Raw genomic sequence first — 18145 nt, 5'->3', positions numbered from 1 at the left:
TTGAATCATCAAGGCAGACCTCTGAGCTAGAATGGGAGATGTCACTGAGTACTTGAAATACCTCAGAAAATAGTAAATAACTGTCTGCCAAAACTTCCTGAAATATTGTATGAACATTGCCATATTGTGAGGCTCTTGTAAAAAAAAAAAAGGCATACATTTCTGCTAAGACACACACAGACACTTATGGTCACAAATAACTACACACCAAGAGAAGTACACACCATTTGGCTGTGGCCCAAAGGCCTGAGTCTACAATCTGGGCATGTGGAGTGTGTGTGTGTGTGTGTGTGTGTGTGTGTGTGTGTGTGTGTGTGTGTGTGTGTGTGTGTGTGTGTGTGTGTCTGTGTTTGAGAGTGAGAGAGAGGAGGGACAATAAGAAGTGGGTGGAGTGGATGGAGATCCTGAGGGAGGTGTTGTCTCTTGTAAATGTTAGGAGTAGTTGAGCTAAGACTAACTCCAACAACTTCTCATGAGCGTATTTTTCTCTCTCAATGGACTGCACCAAATAGCTCTGTGGGAGTATGCTGGTTGTCACCATGCCGTCAGAGGTTTCTTTAAGTTTCTAAAGTGTTCGCAGGAGAAAACATATTCCTGGAAGAGTCTCCTAACTGGACCTCAGGTAAGTTTTCTGCTGCACTCTAATTCACACTGCTGTTTACTGTGAGCAAGGCCACCACTATTTTTGTTTTAACGGAATACTAAACCTCACAATTGAGGAAGTCTAAACAGAGTTAATGTGCTGTGCAACAAGAGCAAGATCTTTTTTTTTTCAGTTACTCACAACCAAACATGTTGGATTTTCTTCTGGGATCCTTTTTGTGATGTTCTGTTTTTTTTCTATGTCGAAAATGAACATGCAAGATCACTGTGAGTTTCGGTGACTGTAAAAGTAAAAGACTCAAAAGATTATTCTATCTATTCTATCTGAAAGAACACCTTTCATTGGAAGTCATCTTTAAATCTGACATTTGCATGAAAGGAGGAGTAAAGAGCGGTAATATGTCGTGCACATGTCAGCGCACGCATATGGGTTCGACTCATCCATAACCCATCCCTCCATTTTCAACTTTCACCTCATTTGCTGTGCGAGAAGCTCAATTGCTTAATCGGATTGATGCATGTGCACAAAGCATCTGCAGCGATAGGAGATGTGCCTTTTTTTCTCTAGATCAGTAGTTGGTTTGGCCTCGAGGTGAAAGTGTATCCTCTGGCTTCTGTCACTTTCCTGCAAGGTCTGCTTGCACTGCACACACAGCCATTGACAGAGGTGCTTGTGATGAATGGACACCCAGATAACCTTCAAGGAATGACAAATTTGTTCCTTTAATAACTGATGTTCCCGACTGGAAACTTAAAAAAAATGAGTAAATATTTGGAAGTAAATTACTCCTCTTGTTGAGGCATGTTTGTTGTGAAATTTCTTTTTATGTTTGGCCATGTTTATCATTTTGTGGGAACATTGGTGAATCATGGTTTCAATGGAAGATAATTTGTCTTATTGGTTGAAGCCAGGATTTTAGAGATTTGTTGAAACATGACAACTAACTGTAGCCACATTCACCCAATCACACTCACTTTTATACACCAATGCACAGATCATTAGGCGGGATGGGGTTAAGTGCCTTGTCCAGGGGCACATTGACATGTGGAAGCTGGAATTGAACCCACAATCATCTGATTGCAAGACAGCAACTCTATCAATCGAGCCACAGTCACCCTAATAGCCTTACAGGCTCATTTTTAAGAGAAACTGAAGCTTACTGTGAACTATGTTTGCAAGCAGATTGATCTCTCCTGTTCACATCAGCTCAATTCATGCTTAGAGAATTGTCTCAATGAATGGCAGGGAAGTTAACTGGAAGTCCTGCAGTAGCCTTTCTGAACCCTTTCTCTAATTACGGGCTTTGCTGTGAGATTGGGTGTTGGTGCTTGTGTGTGTGGAGGGTCCGTTTAACTCAAAGGAAGATCCTCGACCCTTCCACTCAACCCTTCAACATTCACTTGACATGACCTCACCCTGCGGACAGAAGTCCATTTCACACACAGACAGAACTGCAAATGATAGTCTCTGTACTATGTACCTGTGCTGCTCCAGGTTGGGCTGTCAGACACAACGCAAACCTCAGTGACCTGCCGTCCAACAGTGTTGGTGTTCATTCTTTTAAAATGAAACTGATCCGTTATACATCACAGGGATCGAGACTGTTTTAGTGTTAGATTAAAGATATTATGATGACTCTGGCATGTCAAACCAATTGAAGACAATTCAATTTAATTCATTTTTTAGTTATATAGCACCAATTCTCAGCACATGTCATCTCAAGGCACTTTCCAAAATAAAATTCAATCAAATCAGACAGATTGGTCAAAAAATGTCCTATCTAAGGAAACCCAGTAGATTGCATCAATTCTTGACAAGCAGCATTTGCTCCTCATGAAAGAGTGTAGAGCTACAGGGAGAGTGGTCTGCATTGTTCATGGCTTTGCAGCAATCCCTCATACTGAGCATGCATGAAGCGACAGTGGAGAGGAAAACTCCTCTTTAACGGGAAGGAAAAATCTCCAGCAGAACCAGGCTCAGTGTGAACGCTCATCTGCCTCTACCAAATGGGAACTCTTCACAATGTGTGGGGCGGCACAGCATTAAGAAAACATCACATCATAATTTACATATGTGGATTTCTTTTGACTCACATTTTCCTCACTCTTCTCTTTATTTTCCATCATCATGAAGATAAATAAATATGCATGCTTTAAAGTGTTTTAAAAACACTGGAGAGTTGTGGCTCTCTAGTGGGTAGTTGTGGTTTAATGAGGGAGCATTTGTTTATGGATTATGAGGTGGTGAATTCATTTTGACTTCCACTATGTGTAATCAAGCGTCCTTGGCTAAGACACTGAACACCACATTGTGAACAGATCTGGGAAACAGTTTGCGAATATCTGCATTTTTGTGTAAATGTGATAGTAGGAACAGAAAAGCCAACGGCAGTTGGGAAATATAAATTGAATCTGGCTGTGTTGTGTTATGAATTGGACTGGATTGGCCTGCATGTTTTCAGATATGAATATGTTTTGCTGATGGCACAATATGGGTGTATTTCAATAAAATTGGATATGCATTAGACCTGTTCCTCTTGTAAAGTAACTTGGGAGGACATTTTTTATGAACTGGTGCTATATCAATAGAATATTATACTAAAAAGCATAAAATAGGTGTAATTCAAACAGACATCAGGAGTTGCTGTTGAAAAATGTAGTAAAGCAGGAATATGTTGAAAGCTAATGTCCTCATGTTTTATGGGTTTCAATAAAACTTCAGGGTATATTGCAATGGAGGTAAAACAAGAAGCAAATGTTACTGAAATCTTCCTGCTGTGGAAGTTATATGTTTTCGGCTGTTTTCCAGCTTATGGAGAAAAACATTTAACTGTTTTTTTTAAAGGATAACAGACTGTAATTGGTACATGCAAAGCTTTAGTACAATGTTCTAGCTGGTCAGAATTTAATATTTGATGACCTACACCACAAGTATATGGCTCCTTTTCTTAAAATGCTGTTTAAAGGTACCAGTAGCTGTTTTTAAGGTATCATGGAAATGCATAGTATCATGTCCTGCAACAAGCCCCCAAACTAGCTGGTTTCACTAAATTATATAGTATGTAGTCTTGTTTAAAATGATTAGATGAATGGATAAAAATATATATATAGCGAATGAAAACACTGCTTTTGCTAACCCAGTGTTAGGAGAGTCTGTTCTTTCCACTGTCACCACATGCTGCTCAGCAAGAGAAATGAGAATCAGAATCATCTCGGTTGGTCATTGTTGAGTGCTCAGACAAAAAAATTGACTAGGCTTTTATGTGCACTCAGCATAAGGACATTAAGTGTAAACATAGTGTTGTACTAACTCGGCCACCCTTGGCACCATGTTGACTCAGTTGCCAAGTCAATAACTTGATGCAACTAGTGGGGCTTCTTTGATAACTTTTTACCTATTGAAATAATGAGCTGAATTTAACTCCATTGTATTAAAGCTAGGATCACCTAGGTATTTAGTTAAATTTTAACCTGCATATATAATTGGACTGCATTGAATTCTATGTCTTTATATGAATTGGATCTTTTAGTTTTGTCTTGACACCATTTTCTGTGTGAATAGGAACTATATAATTAAACTGAAACAAAACTAATACAATTAATAGTTTTAATTATAAGTAATTAATTGCTTTATATCAGACACATTTCCTCACTCTTCATAAATTATAGCTTTCCCTTAGCTCAGCTGTTATTTAGGGAGTAAATAATGAGAAACTTAGTCCCTTTCTGCTGTCTGGTTTATTTAGGGAATGTAATTACAGCAAATTTTTTAGCTGAACATGTTCAATCCACAATGTGCAAATATGGATGATAGTCTTAACTGTAAGTGGATCTCCAGATAAAATTATGCTTTGTGCAAACTTAAGCTGGCTGTAGTGATCAATGAGAACAATGAGTCCAGGGGTGTCAAACTAGTGGTCCTTAGGGGTCATTGTCCTGCAAGTATTAGATGTGTTTCTGCTCTAACACACCCAAATTTAATAAATTATTGTTATAAATATAATAATAAATTAAATAACCCCCTGAGCATGCTAAATGTTCAGCAGATTCCTGTTATTGATTTAGCTAATGATCAGGTGTGATTGAAGAAGGCATGCGTCTAAAACCTGCAGAATATGGGAAGCCGAATACTGAGGAGTGTGGCTCTGGTTGTAACACAACTTTTTTAATTTGATTTGTTCTAATCTGGCCAAAGTCACCCGCACCTCATCAAACAATAAGGTTATAAAAATGCCCATATAAGGGTTTTAATGATTTACATTGTCTTCCGTTATTAATAAATTGTATGAAACAGTTTACAATAACTAATTTAGTTCTCAAAATGTTACGTAATTAGATTTTTTTGTTGCTGATAGAGTATGGTTAAAGCTTCATATAAAAAAGCAGACTTAATGATACATTTTGTCGCGATTGTCTCTTCACAGGTTGCTCGACTTAGATTTGATGTATGACCTGCAGATCTTTATTGAGCCATCCTGATAAGATGATGAAGCACCTGACAGGCTTTTCCTACCTGGACTATTTTCCTGAAATTTTCAATTTCACAGTTCATAAGATTTTTGTATCCACAGTAACACTCCATGGCTCTTTTTTGCAGTGTTTACCACAGCAGAAGAATATCGAAGGCACTGAAGTCCAAAAAAAGGGTCTGTCAAATTTTAAAAAGAAACAAAACATTTATAATAAACCCAAAAGCATTAAATTGAGTTGTAAAGATGCTCTGGAGTTGATTGGATCCCTCATGCTCCAGCTGTACTTTTGGACCAGAGCGGCACAGACATGTCCAGTGCAACCTCAAAACTCCTATTAAAACCTTACTGACTGTGGGTGTGAGATAGTTAAATACATGACACACCTTGCTCTACTCTAGACAGGGGTTGGCATCAAAACCTCGCCCTTATATAATCCAAGAAGTCTGAATTTGCTAGACTTACAAAGGGATTAGCTGTGAAAGTAAGAAACCAAGTTGGTGCTTTTGAGGTTTTGCAATCATCATCAGTGGTTTCATTTTTGCAATTGTGGGGATAAAAAAATAATTTGACTTCTTTAAAGTATGAGACCAACTGCATTGGGTGTGTGATGTAGGTGAGTTGGTGGGTGGTGTGAACGGGTGCTTTTCAAACCTGCAGGAGAAACTGGTGCGGTGGTCTGCCGAGATGAGGTTACTGTTTATGGTGAATATGTCTCCAGTGTAGTTGCAATGTCATCTTTACAATTAAGTCATTATTACATGTATGACAACAGGATAATAAATCTTTGTGCCAACGGGAGTCATTCGCTCAGATGTCAGAGGTCAGAGTTGTTGAGAACTGAAGAATCGTGTAGGAAAAGGTTATAAAGTAAGAACAGAGTGCTGGGAGGCAATTCCCTTAAATAACCAGTTGGAGAGACTTGTCTAGGCCTGATCTGCCAGATCCCCCAGATATGGCAGCAGTTATTGCAAATGACCACACAATCAGTTGAACAAAACCAGTCACACCATGATCGTTGTGAACAGTATTCCTTCTGCACTCATCAGTGGCTAACTTAACAAAAAGGCAAGAGGATATGTTAAAGCCTCATCTTCCTGAAGCAAAATATGAATATTGGACAAAATTTGAAAAATCCCTAAGACAGAGCCAAATTACCTGGTTTGGGCTAAATCTTACAGCCAAATTTAATTTCTCTACTACCACTTTAAAAAAAAAATGTTATATCAGTGGCAACCTGATTAAATACAAAAAAAAAAAAAAAAACACACAGTGCTTCAATTCATAATTTCACAATCAAGGAAAAAAGCAGTTCAGACCAACCAGGCCCTGTGTCATGAAGTAATTGTCCCCTAAACCTATAAACTCGTTGTGCAACTCTTGGTGCCAACAACTGCCTTCAACTGCTGGCAATGTCTTCTACATCCCTGTGGAAGAATTTTAAACCTATTTATTTTTGTGTGAATTGGTTTGATTTAGCAACAGTGGAAGGTTTATAATCATGAATGACCTCTTAAAGGTCATACACAGAATCTCAACAGGATGTAATACCAGACTTTCACTAGGCCACTCCTAAACCTTGATGTTACTTTATTGAGCCATTCTGAGGTGGCCTTGCTAATGTGCTCCAGATCATAATCTTGCTGCATAACCCAAATGCACTCAAGGGTAAGGTTAACAACTGATGCTCGTAACCATCAGTTGTTAACCTGCCTGTCGAGAGCAGGATTACAGTTCTATCCCCTAAACGTTATGCAGCCACCGCCATGTTTGACTGTAGGTATGATATTGTTAGAAATGTGATGAGTAGAATGTAGAAATGGGATGAACGAGTGGAACGTCGGTCCTGGAAGCGTCATGCACACCTAGACAGTCTGGGACACAAGGCTGGGACACAAGGTCATCAGATAGCATCCAAGTGGTGACACATTATTTTACTGACGACATGTTAGGAAGTGTACAGCCCTTGCATGGGCGTGTACCTAGACTTCTTTATAATGCTTAAGATATGATCAGTCGGGGCTCTTGCCACATTCATTGCTGTTGCGTCGTGTTCGATCAAGAGCCCGTCAGCGCTGATGTGTCTGTAAACATTTCTCTGACTTTGCTATATTAAACCAGTTAAAGTTCAGATTTCTTGCATCGTAAATTGGAAAACACTTTAAAGTACAAGTGGGGTCACCCTAGGGGTAAAGAGCTGGGGCAACCCAAGGTGTTTCACCGCCGACAGAGTGTGGTAGCTTTAACAATATTCTTTTTCAAAAATGTTAGTTCTTGTTGTTGAAAGTGATCTTAACAGAGCCAAGTGAGGCCTGCAGCACTTTACATGATGTTCACGGTTCTTGTTGTCCCAAATTCTTTGATGCTATGTTCACATCCCCAAAATTTTACGATCAAATTAAATAATTGTTTTTTACTGTTTATGTGGGCACACAATTAATCCAATCATAATGTGCGTGTATATACTCCTGACTTAATTCAGTATAGAACCACTCTATCATTCCCCTAAAAACACACAGAAGAAGAAGCATGTCTTTGCTGATGTGCGACGGTGGCACAGAGATTAGGGAGTCTGTCTGGCAACCAGCAGATTGCCGGTTCGAACATCGGGTTTGATCCCCTGCTCTGACTGTCTCTGTCGTTGTGTCCTTGGGCAAGACACTTCACCCGCATTGCCTGCTGGCGGTGGCCAGAGGGCCTGGTGGTGCTGTTGTATGGCAGCCTTGCCTCTGTCAGTCTGGCCCACGGCAGCTGTAGCTACTAAAATAGCTCACCACCGTCAGGGTGTGAATGACTGAACTGTAGTGTAAAGTGCTTTGGGGTTTCTTTTAAAGTGTGTTGTCAAGACTAGTTAAAAGCACTATACAAGTACAAGCCATTTACCATAAACAACAAAAATAGTAAACAAATCAGTTTTATATGAGTTTATTTGTCCACCCTGGCTGGACTTGCACGATGTTCTAATTACAGTTGAAACATTGATGAATAAGCAACGTTTATGTCAGGTTCACATGCGCACTCGGGTCAGTTTGCCACATTCGGAATAACTTGAGCCTGACAAGCGTTTGTATGGACGTTGTTTGGATTATTAATCGGCATAAACCACCCCTCTCATTCGGATTACAATTTCATTTCAATTAAATTTAATCGGATTATCATATTCCGATCGGCTTGTTTACATAAAGTACTTTTATTCAGATCGACCCTTAAATCTGATTACTTTTGTCCATGTAAATGTAGATACTGATAATTGTGTAACCTTTTCCAGTTAGTTAGATATCAAAGACTTTGTTCCTGACCCATTATTTAATTTCTTTGGATTGGGACATGGTGTGCTGTTTTTTTTTTTTTTTCTGAGTAAATCCTTAGTCTACTTCCTCTTTTCACAGAGGTTCTGTTCATCTGGTTTCTTGACTGTACAGGTCTTGCAGTAGTCAAGTCTGAGCATGGCCCATGATGTTGTGCTTAGGTGTCACAAAATAAGGGAATTCAGTTAAATTAAGGGTTAAAAACTTGGATCATGTATTTTCACATACGGCAGGTTTAGATAGCTTTTGCTCCTTTAATAAATGAACTCATATTTTGGACATTTCTTTTTGTATTTATTCAGGTTATTTTTGTCCAGTATTCCAATACTTTTGGATTTTCGTAAGCATTCAAATGAAAAAGGAAATTAAATCTGTAAGATGACAGACATTTTTACATTGTACAATGTTGTATACTATGGATCCTTGTGAGGCAGTGGAATTATACTTATTATACACAGTAGAGAATGAATCAAGCTATTTCATAGAAAGCTTGAAGTTCAGTTGTTCCATGATAATTTGAGAAATCTTGAGAAAATTTATATAATTTTTTTTTTTAATCCCTCTGTGGTGTAGTGGGGTAAAGTCCTTGTCTTAGATGTGAGGAATCCCGGTTGCAGCAGTAAGAGCATCCGGTGGAGAAACTCTGCCAAATCTGTGTGCAAGTATTAATGACTTGGTGCGGTGACCCCTGAACAACGGAGGAGCCAAAAGGACTCATTCACATAACAGATGAATTTCAGATGAACAGAAGTTGTTTTTGTTTTTTGTCAAGATAATGCTTAATAAAAACTGGATGCAAAGTTACATGTTTTTTTTAATCCAAATCAACAACATCTTTAATGAAAAAAAGTTTAAACGTCGGCCTAACAATTCCTCCTCCTATCATCTGCGCTTGTTGTCACTCACTCATTCTCCAAATCCCTTTCTTCTACACAGGAACTTGAAAATGACCTACAATGCTGAAGCTCTGCATGTTTTTTTTTTTTTTTAAACAATGTTTAATCTGAATGAAGCCACCTGGCATAAAACCTCACCGTAACGCCAAATTGTCAGAAGTGACAGTTTGGGGTCATTTCTGTGATTCCCAACAGAGAGGAAAAGCATTGCCTGTCCTTTGTAGTCAACAGATTTATGCCAATTTTCCCACCCTGATAAAAAAGTGAACACTTAATAGACTGACACCCTCTGAATGCTCCCATCCCTCATGGTCTAATACTCCAACACAGCCTCATTACTGTCACAGATTGTACCAGTGTAAAGCCTAAAGGTGTTGTTTTTTTATAATGGAGACAAAGGAAATTGAACTTGGCAATCATGCAAATGAATCTGAAAATAACTAAAGCAATACAGTAGAAGAGGTGTTCATGACTAAGCAAAAATACAATCGGGGACAATACATAAAACTGACAGACTTTTTGTGATTCATAACACATTAAAAATCAATTTAAAGCAGTATATCTTCAATCTGAAAAAATTTCCTGTCACCAAATACTGACACTTGGATATATCTGGGTTAATTGGCAAATATAGCACCTTTCAAAAGTCTTTATATTTTATTTGACATTTTGAAACATTACAACCATAAACCTAAGTTTAGTGCAGTTTACTTGGATGTGACAAAACCATATAAGTTAGATCATGTTCAACAATTCATACTCACACAATTTTAGAATGTGGCCTGTGTCTGCTTTTAGCTGCCACCAAGTTTGACAGTGGCAGCCACAGAAATGGTTTGCATGTAGACCAAAACGTTCCTTTCTTGTCTCATCTGACCAAAGCACCCCCTTCTTCTTCATGCTTGCTATGTCTCCAGCATGGCTTTTTCAAGTCTTCAAACTTGACTTCTCATGGCTTGCTGTAAACAATAGCTTTCCTCCTGCAGTTGTCCTATTGACAGATTCTCCCACCTTACCTGCACCAAGACCTCTTAGCTAATTGTCTGATTAATGCTCTCTACCTGTCAGTTTGGGATTTGTATAAAGTTCTAATTTATGCATTGAATGGTGCTCTGTAAGATATCCACATCTCTGAGTATCGTTTCATAATTTAGACCTCTTTTATATTTCAGCTGCCGTGTGCTTACATGGGTCTTCTTTATGCTTTTGTTCACTAATGTTCTCTATCAAACCTTTGAGGCCTTTAACAGAACATTTGTATTTATACTGAGACTAATGTACGGACACACATTGGCTTTATTTCTACAGCAAACAGGCTTAAATCGGAGGCAATCGAACTTTCGTTCAGTTCTTTCTGGAAATGTTTCGACACCTATCCAGGAGTCTTTGACAGTTCTGGTGGCTCGCACCTGAGCAACCGGCAGGTGGAGCGTTGCTGTTTTTAAGGACATGGAAGCCCATCCTTCCAGGCGCGTTCTCAGTCAAATGCAAAACAATGACCCACGACCACTGTACTGGGTCATCAGAAGCTATTGCTTGGTGTGAGTGGAGTACTCGGTCACCTGAATCCTGATGTAATCTCTTTGGAACGTGTTGAAGGACCGAGCTGTAAACACTGAGGAGTTGGAAGAACAATCCTCCCTCTCTGTTTAGTGATGGCTTTTCTCTTTTGACCGAGATGGTTCCTTTCACCCCTCTTTTAAACCATGTTTTCTCCCTGTCCAAGATGGACATCATTGTTGTCAAAAGTGTCTCCTTTGTTCTTGAGGTGCAAGTTGACTGCTGAATCTTGCCCTGAACTGCTGGCCATCCTGCGTTGTGCCATCCATCCATCCATTTTCCAAACCACTTAATCCCTCATGGGGTCGCGGGGTTGCTGGTGCCTATCTCCAGCGTTCACTGGGCGAGAGGCGGGGTAGACCCTGGACAGGTCGCCAGTCTGTCGCAGGGCAACACAGAGACAGACAGGGCAAACAACCATTCACGCACACAACACACCTAAGGACAATTTGGAGAAGCCAATTAACCTAACAGTCATGTTTTTGGACTGTGGGAGGAAGCCGGAGTACCTGGAGAGAACCCATGCAGGCACAGGGAGAACATGCAAACTCCATGCAGAAAGACCCAGGGGTGGACTCGAACCCAGGACCTTCTTGCTGCAAGGCAACAGCGCTACCCGCGTTGTGCCATGTTTTAAGAAATATTTATTTGTCATTGAAATTGTACATTCCAATGAAATTTGTCTTCTGCATTTAACTCATCCTTTAGGGAGCAGTGGGCAGCTGTCACAGCGCCCGGGGAGCAATCTGGGTCTAAGGGTCTTGCTCAGGGACCCACAGTGGTAGTCTGCGGGGATTGAACCAGGTACTTGCAACGTTCTCAGAGTGCACGCATGCTGCTCTAACCTCTAGGCCACCACTCCACCACTCCTAGCTGTTGTCTAGTTTCTCCACTGTAGGAGTCCTCGCAGTCCTCGCTGCATTGGACCGCAGACACAATGTCGCTCAGCTGTGGTTTGGGTGTTCTGTCTTTGAGATGAAGCAGTCTGTGTTTGAGAGTGTTATTAGGTTTAAAATATTAGTTTTCCCACATTTAGATGTGCCTCGGCTCTGAAACAGCTCAATTAAAGGGTGAAGTAATTCCTCAGCATGTTATCATGTTCTGCGGAGTTTGTTGGACCAGGTGAACATCTGAAGCATGCAGGAAACCAGCACATGAGGACTGGAGTCAGTTTCTCCCGCAACCTCGTCATTTAAAATCTGAATAAATTACATACTGAAGTTTGTGGCTGTAATGTGATAATGGTCTGGTTTTTGAAAGGTACTGTGTACTTTAAATTTAAAATCAAAATTTAGGTTAGGAACCGGAATACTATTATTGTCCATGCATGGTGTTCAGGCAGGGGAACATACTACTCCACCCTATACAGATAATGTATCACAGTCCTGTTTGACAACTGCCATGCAAATTAGAAAGACACATATCATGCAAATTAGGAAAGAAAACTGGTATGATGAAGTCTTATCCATCCAACCTCACGGTTTTATCTGCAAATTGTGCTGTTGTACAAAAACAGAGTAATACACTGTGCTTCGACCTAGATATATATTTTTTTTCCTTTTTACAGTCGGGAGGCAGAGTAGGCATGAATCTTCCTGAGAGAGCATGTTCCACAGATTAATCTTAATTTGACTTTTTGGAAGGACGTATCTGTTTTTCTTCCCTTCCATCCAGAAAAGTACTTTGATGTAATTAGTGCAATATTGTGTTACAGCCAAGTCTTCCACTCTTCTTTCTTCTGAAGCATTGGGTTGTAATCATTTTGCGAAAAAGGAGGAACAAGCTTTATATGATGAAAACAATTACAGAGGCAGCAGGAGGAGGCATAATGCCGTGTAGGTTTCAGGGACAAAAGGATAACCATGAAGTTATTTTATACATTAAGTATTTCAAAACATATTGTGGGGGTGATGGGGAACTTTAGTACAAAGGTATAGATAATATTAGCTTTATGCAACTGACCCCTCACCCCCACGTCGTGGTTCACTTATAAATTCCCTCTGGGTTTTCAGTGACAGACTTGCAGCCATACAGATGCTTGATTCAGCTTGCTAAAGTGGTTCTCATCACACAGGGAATGGATTTCCTCTTCAATGAATGTCCAAAACGTCTGTGCAAGCTTACACTTATCGCCTATTTTTATTTCTACTCTAAGGCACAGTATAGATTTTCCATTGAAAAGTAAATGAGATGGTTGCCTACACCCTCCAGTCTGAGGCCATGGTGCTGGAAAAAGAGGCAATTAATGCATTCAGATCAAGAGTCAAGAGTCTTTTATTGTCACCGAGTGCCAAGGCCGGTTTTCACATTGAGACAGGATTTGTTGTTCATCCAACCATCTAGCAAATATACATAATCTTTAAATTGTGGAGTATTCTCACAAAGGTGTAACACAAGTTGGACAGGTACAGACCTCCTAAACGCACATCACATGTGCAAGGTTTTACTGTTTTTGCATTGGTGAAAATGAAGTATTCACTTCAAAGCAGAAACCAAACATTATTTTGAGTTACATCACTAGTGGAGTGACATGAATTGTTACTTCAACCAGTACTCCTCCATCAGACCTTGCCTGAATAACGTCTCTGGATGTTTTCTCTAAGAGTCGTTGTGGGACAAAGCTTGAGCCAAAGAGTCAGATCAGGGCTTAGTCTGCAGGAATGAGTCCACAACTCTGATCTATCTTGCTGTAGAACAAGCTCTATATTTTCTGTCCCATCTACCTGCCAACTCTAACTAAAAGTTGTGAGATTTGGATTATCACCTAAGATTTAGACTCCAATTACAGGTGGCTAAAATGATGTTCCTCTGCAGGGCTGCCATGTTTTATATGATGGATGATGAAGTTGAGGAGCTCCATCATGCAGGGGAACCTCAGAGTAGAACTGTTTCTCCTTCTCATCAAAGGAGTACATGCCTGTAGAGTAATTAACTGTTCCAATGCGTTTGTTTAAAATATGACATCTGTTACTGAACCTAACAAGGTTAGGGCCACATAATATACCGCGTACTCTAGTGCAGGAGATGAAGCTTAGTCATTAAGAGTTTTATATGCAAGGTAAGTTTGAATTCTAATATTTCTCAAAGAAATTATATACAAAAGCCAGTCTTTGAAATAAAAGAATGCATGGGCTAGTTTTACAAAGTATCTTTGGAACAGGATTATTCTTTGAAGACAAAAAGTGTGCAAGTTAAGACATCTCGTTGTCAAAAATGAATCCATGGATCCTTACAGTGGAACTAGAGGCAACTGTAATGTAGCCCTGGATAATTGTTTCCCACGTGTCTGTGTCTAAAGACAACAACCTCTGACTTTAGAAGCAGAGTGTTTTTAAATTGGCTTCAACTGTAAGCATAGCGGAGTTTTGTCTGCAAAGCTGTTGATGCTGTTTTATTAAACGGCAATGCATTAATGAAAGCTATGCTTGCAGTAGAATCATGTTTTATATAAACATTTAGAATTATATACTATATCTATTTTTAAACTTGTATAGAGATAAAGGTAGGTGGTAAGAGGTACTAGCACACAGACCTGTAATGAGCCTTTTTCTATAGCTACACACGGTATGTTAGATAAGATATAAAACACTCAACCTGCTGGTAATAATCCAATATGTTGGAAATATTTGGCAGAACACGAACAGCCGGGAGCTTTTAAACTTCAGAGAACTTGCCTGCATTGTGCTTAACAGTGTGTGAGTTTTATGTAGGTCTCAACACTGCAGAAAGTACAAAGTTATCATGCTCTTACTGACAGACAGAGGTTGTTGATGGGGTGTGGAAAAGCTGCAGAAACAGCCCTCCATCTATGCTGAGAGGCATGGGGGGGTGATGTCGAAATGTGACCCAGCAAGTGGGAGCCGAACATGTGGCAGCAGGTCGCTTGCTGGAGCACACAGTAGGTAGGGAGGTGTTGGTGTGTCCGTGAGTGGAATTAACAGTAACATCCTGGAGCCTCTGCCCTGCAGCACTGAATCTTTGAGTGAAAAGTTTTAGGAATAAACATGAAAAGATACAACAGTCACTCACAAGCTCCAAACCAACCCAGTCATTTTGAAAGCTGGATTTTTTTTAATCAACCTATGTGGTATTGACTATTCTGGGCAGCCCAGGCAGCTCCTGCTCACTCTTTTTTACAGCTTATAAGTGCAAACATCTATTATCCAGGATGACTATGCAAACAGGACTAATTTGTTGGATTCATCACATGTTTGATATGGGGTACATTAGACCTGAACAGAAAGGGTGTTTGTAGTCAGACAGTAATCCATCCTCATCTCCTTCTTAAACCACCCTCCTCTGGTTGGTCATTAAGAGATTTGCCTTTATTTTAGCATTAGCTGAACAAATATTTGTATTTCTACTGAGAGATATTATGTTGCCAAAGAGCATTTAACACTTTGCAATGTCATCTGGCATGTTAAACCACAAGAGATATCGGACCACTGAACTTGCAGTTCAAGTCTGATATCTGGTCATATAGATAGATAGATAGATAGATAGATAGATAGATAGATAGATAGATAGATAGATAGATAGATAGATAGATAGATAGATAGATAGATAGATAGATAGATAGATAGATAGATAGATAGATAGATAGATAGATAGATAGATAGATAGATAGATAGATAGATAGATAGATAGATAGATAGATAGATAGATCAATTCTTCTGGAAATAATACATCAGAACAATATCCATCTCAAAATACATGCCCTATTATCATAATAGGGCCTACAGAATATTAGTTTAGGGAAACCAGTTCTAAAAGAGCTCTGAAATAACTATTTCCCTTTATTTCTTCATTTTAGATTACTTGGGTTTCTTATGTTCACACTTTAGTACTGACACTAAAGTGTTTCTGAAGAGAAATTTCATTTTAGCCCATAATTAGTACACTGGAGATTTCTTCGTTCATCATCATGACTAAGCCGTTAATCCATATATTTCAGATGACATTTGAGGTCTAAGCACACAGTATAAATTAGGAGTGGGACACTTGTTGCTGGTAGTGCAGTATGCATGTGGAAAAATAGGGAAAAAAAGGTTCAGTGTTGTGCATCTGAAATGCCAAAGTTTACAAGATCCTCTAAATAGATTTTGAAACCTAAGTGCCACGCTGACGGTTATAATCTCAATACCTGTCACCGAGTGAATGAAGATAAAATCCAACATACCTGGCATCCAATACTGAAACCACCAGCGCCAGTCAAACACCTGCATGCTCAGCAAAGTGTGTATCAGAGCACTGTTTTCAGATCCCACATGGATTGTAGGATAACATACGACATGGGTATTCATAAACATTCTTTGTTTGCATCTTACATAATTCATTTAAATAACTGGATGCTTCAGTCGTCTTAGAGAGCTGGCAGAAAGCTTTCACTAATAATTTCACCATTGAACCTTTGGTATATGAGAAAGGAAAGTAAATTACATGTCATTTCTTCCCTAGAGTAGATAACTCTCTTTGGCTATGTTCACACTGCAGGTCTCGATGCTCAATTCTGTTTTTTGTTTTTTTTTTTTGCTGAAATTAGACTTTTTTGAAGTGGGGTTTCATATTACTATTAAATGCAACCGCCATCATACTGTTGTCTGAATAGTTCAAGACCACAAACGACCCGCATGCGCAGATGACAGAAGGACACGTCACACAGCAGCACACTGTATGTGGAAGTAATGGTGAATTTAATTGTTTCTAGAAGTGTTCATTAAAGCTTTGTTTAGGAAAAAAATGTAAAAAGGAAAAAAAAAATGCAGATACTGGCCGTCATCTTTTCTTATTAGAAAGTTGTTGAGCAATGGGAGTCAAAAATATTAAGACCATATCATAGCAAGACGAAGTTAGGTAAGAAGAAAGCAGCACAGCCATCAATAATGGTCTCTTATGGAGCGCTAGCTGCTACTACTGTGTGTGGATGGGTAGTGAGAGACAGGAGAGTGATGTGAAAGATGGATAAATTGCGATATGACCGTTCAGACAGCGGACGCTTTGCAAACAATCTGATGATTTTGAGCACAGGCATCACCACTTCTGATAGTAAAACAGCCTCAAAGCATGATGGAATCATTACCATATTGCTGTGTTCTTTTATTTGAAAGCCTTGTGTCATTGTGGCCAAACAGCTAAGCATTTGTCTTATCTGAGCATAAAACGTTTCTCCAGAAGGCATATGGCTCAAGCTTGAAGAAGCCAATTTTTTGTGTTTTTTTTTACTTGGTTGTGGTCATTTGAGTTCATAACGAGTGGCATTGGTCTTGGTAGATCCTGGATTGCTTTTCAGCATCTGAAAAAAATTCCTATTTGTTGAGGGGGGACATTTTGGGACAATAGTAATACAGCTGCAAAACTTTAACAGAAGTACAAATTTGGATCCACTAATCCTGGAATCTTCATATTATTATAAAGTACTTCCAAAAGTTTGTCAACTTATGTCAACCTACATTCCTACTTTGATTTTGTTTCTAATTTACTTGAAATGTTCCTTTATTATGAATTAGTGATTTCAGAGAGATTTGACAAGCATATAATGTATAATTTTGATGCTCTGTGGATTAGAGTACATCCAAAATCCAATGAAACCTGTGTGCTCAGTACTTGTTTGTTTTAATACATTGCGGTTTTTCAGTTGATTGTAGTATGAGCATTTTTCCTTGGAAAAAAAATCTTCTCACTTTATCATCAAAAGCACCTTCATGACATTTCTGCCCATAATGAGTGAATGTAAACTTCTCACTGGAACTCTGTAAAAAAAAGTTAACCAAATTTTAACCAATAACATATTTTAGCACAATGTTAAAGGAATGTTTACGTACTATACAATCACTACATACTATTTTGTTGGTCATCCATTTCTAGTATTTCATGAATATCAGGCTGGGGTCTTCCGTTGAACATGATACAAATAGAGCAGTTTGATGACTCATGGCAGCTGTTACCAGTACAGTTAGTTAGTAGGTCAGTACAGATCATAGCCGTTTCAATTAAGATACCCCCTCTACCCGTTGCTGTCATCTGCAAGATACCAAGTCATCGAAGAACAAATCCTGCAGCCAAAGCAGAAGCTTAGAGGGAATCTCTTTGAAGAATATTTGTTTCCAGTGTCTCCAAAGGAATAAATGTGAGGAGGGAATCTGGCTGCCACCTTTCTGAAACAGTCCTCTGTTTTACTTGTTTTACAGTTTTTTTTTTTTTTGCATGAGCAAGTTAGGACTAGTCAGACACACCACAGGCATCCTCTTTGCTGCTGTGTGAATGTGTACCGTGTATACATAATAATGTGGGTATTAGTTATGACTACAAG

The 18145-nt window shown here is 39.2% G+C and overlaps 1 protein-coding gene across 1 annotated transcript in view; it reads left to right on the top strand.

The window, feature by feature from the left end:
• Positions 1-431: 431 nt before the first annotated feature.
• Positions 432-18145, top strand: part of fat2 (FAT atypical cadherin 2) — a 120670-nt gene continuing 102956 nt past the window's right edge. The window contains exon 1 of the mRNA XM_012861754.3: positions 432-622. The gene's annotated coding sequence lies outside the window, so the exon portion shown is untranslated. The remainder of the gene's footprint in view (positions 623-18145) is intronic.

The sequence above is a fragment of the Fundulus heteroclitus genome, chromosome 23 (genome assembly GCF_011125445.2).
Source record: "Fundulus heteroclitus isolate FHET01 chromosome 23, MU-UCD_Fhet_4.1, whole genome shotgun sequence".
Lineage (NCBI taxonomy): Eukaryota > Metazoa > Chordata > Actinopteri > Cyprinodontiformes > Fundulidae > Fundulus > Fundulus heteroclitus.
Note: the sequence above shows the minus strand (reverse complement) of the source record. Positions and strands in the feature narration are given on the sequence as shown.